Source organism: Vombatus ursinus, unplaced genomic scaffold, assembly GCF_900497805.2.
Source record: "Vombatus ursinus unplaced genomic scaffold, bare-nosed wombat genome assembly UNPS02010639.1, whole genome shotgun sequence".
Classification (NCBI taxonomy): domain Eukaryota; kingdom Metazoa; phylum Chordata; class Mammalia; order Diprotodontia; family Vombatidae; genus Vombatus; species Vombatus ursinus.
In genome coordinates this window covers 181291-183799 of record NW_020950417.1, presented here as the reverse complement: position 1 = coordinate 183799, position 2509 = coordinate 181291, and positions in this window count along the sequence as shown.

The following is a 2509-nucleotide window of genomic DNA, read 5'->3' as shown; positions in this document are numbered from 1 at the left end:
AACTAGGCCTGGATCTGCCTAAATGTATTATTGTTTAATCCATATCTGGCCATTTTGTTCAGAAAGATACAGTGAAAGACTTTGTCAAAAGCTTTGTTAAAATATGAATGAGCTATATCAGTGGTGTCAAATTCAAATAGGAAGGGAGGGGGCCTCTGGGCCACATATTGATTTAGTTTTAAAATGTAATATTACCTGTTTTCATTGTATTTATTATATTATATAACATATTATATTATAATATATTCTATTTATATTTTTATTTAATTTGTTAAATATTTCCCATTTGCGTTTTAATCTGGTTCAAGAAGTGAGCTGAGGAGTGGCTGCACCTCTGGTGGAATCTGCATCTGGTCATTTTGTTTACAAAGATAACCTGAGAAACTTTATCAAAGGCTTTGTTAAAATATGAATAAGCTTTATCTATAGAATATTCCTGGTCTCATAACTTGTTTAAAAAAGAGAGAAAGTAAGGTTAGTTCGGCTTGACTAAGCCAGCTAACTCTTAGCTACTGCTACTGAGCTTTATAGATAGTTACTATTTCTTTAATAAAAGGGGAGAGAGAATGGATTTGTGATTTTGTTGGCATAGGGAACTACTTGGATGAGGAAATTCCCTCAGCCGGTGCAGGTCACTAGATTTAAAGAACTGTTTCAAAAATTAAGAGGTTAAATGACTTGCTCAAGGCCACAGAGCCAATGTGTGTCAGCTGAGGGACTTCAATCCAGGTCTTCCTAGTTCCAAGGACACCTCTCTATCCACAACATTATCCTCCCTCTAGCCCCAGGTGTACAGCTAGGAGGGACCTTAGGGGTCATGAAATCCAACCTCCTCACTTCACAGATGTGGGAACTCAGGGAGGGGTGATGGAGGTGACTGTCCAAGTTCACACAGGAAGTGGATGGCAAAGGTGGAATCCAAAGTCCAAAACAAGCATTCTTTGCATTATCCCACACTGGATACATTCTAGAAGTTTGCAAGGAACCTCAATCAAAGCCACTAATGTGTAGAATGCCTGCTCTGCCCATTTCCATTGTTTGTCAATCTCCAGTCCTGTGTCACCTTTCCCATTTTCTGCAGTTTTCCAAAGATAATTTTCAGCAACTTTGAAAGACTTTAGAAGGCTGACCAATACAATAATAAGCCACAAGTCAAACAGAATGAAGATGAAACATGCCACTTACCTCCTGACAAAGAGGCAATGAACTTAAAATGCAAAAAGAGACATGTAACTTTTAACATGGCTAATGTGAGAATTTATCCTTTCTTTCTTTTTTTTTTTTTAAGGCAGTTGGGGTTAAGTGACTTGCCCAGGGTCAAACAGCTAGTAAGTATCTTAGGTCAGATTTGAACTCAGGTCTTCCTGACTCCAGGGCTGGTGCTCTATCCACTGTGACATCTAGCTGCCCCTGGGAATTTGTTTTGTCAGAGTATAGATATGTATTGAGGGATTTACCTTCTACGCTTGCTTTTTAGTATGTTTTTTCAATTTACCCAGCTCAAGGAAGGAGTCATGGGAGGTACAGATCAATTAAAAAATACTTAAAAAAAAAAAAGCAAAGAGAACTTTCAGCCACTGAACACCATTTTTTTTTCAATATGCTAACATGTTTCAGGGGTTGACAAACTCAGGAAGTGCAGCTAGGTGCATGCCTCCCATTTTCTTACTTATCTTCAATCTCTTGGTAACCATTTAAAGACAATTCTATCCTGCTGAGCCTGAAGATCATTCTGTGCAGAGAAAACAAAAGCACAAGAACCAAGCATTTTGGCTTTCCCTCTGTTGTCTGTCATCTCATCCCATTCACCCTGAGTACTGCTCCTATCCTTCCTATGATTAGCCTCTTACCTCCCAACATAGGTTAAAAGCAAGAGTTCTTTACCTATGGTTCACAGACCCCCCCATGGGTTCATGGATAGATTTCAGAAGAACTGTTTACCTGAATGGCAAAAAAAAATTACATTTTTATTTTCACTAATCTCTAACTGAAATTTAGCATTTCCCTTCAATTATAAATTTTAAAAAATATTTCAAAGAGTCCATAGACCCCACCAAACTGCCAAAGGGGTCCCCAAAAAATGTTAAGAACCCCTGGGTTAAAAGGGTTCTTTTATTGTACTTAGCCTACAGTAGCAGGCTCAGCTCAGTCTGACCTTTGGTGTACCTGACACTGTTCTTACAGAACTACACTACTCTTTGATGTTCATCCTCTTATCAGTCCTTTCTTCTATTTTCTATATGCCTTTTTAAAGTTTGCATTTGTCATTGAGTTCTCCATGCAGCCCCATCAGCTTTTTAGATAGTCTCCATTTTTTCTTTCTCATATGAATTATTTATCTTTGTGTCATCACAATTTCGTTTTCATCCTTCTTGGGTCAACTTCCCTTGTAGAATTTTAGTCTATGGAAGGAAAGAAGGAAGGAAGGAAGGAAAGAAAGAAAGAGAGAAAGAAAGAAAGAGAGAAAGAAAGAAAGAAAGAAAGAAAGAAAGAAAGAAAGAAAGAAAGA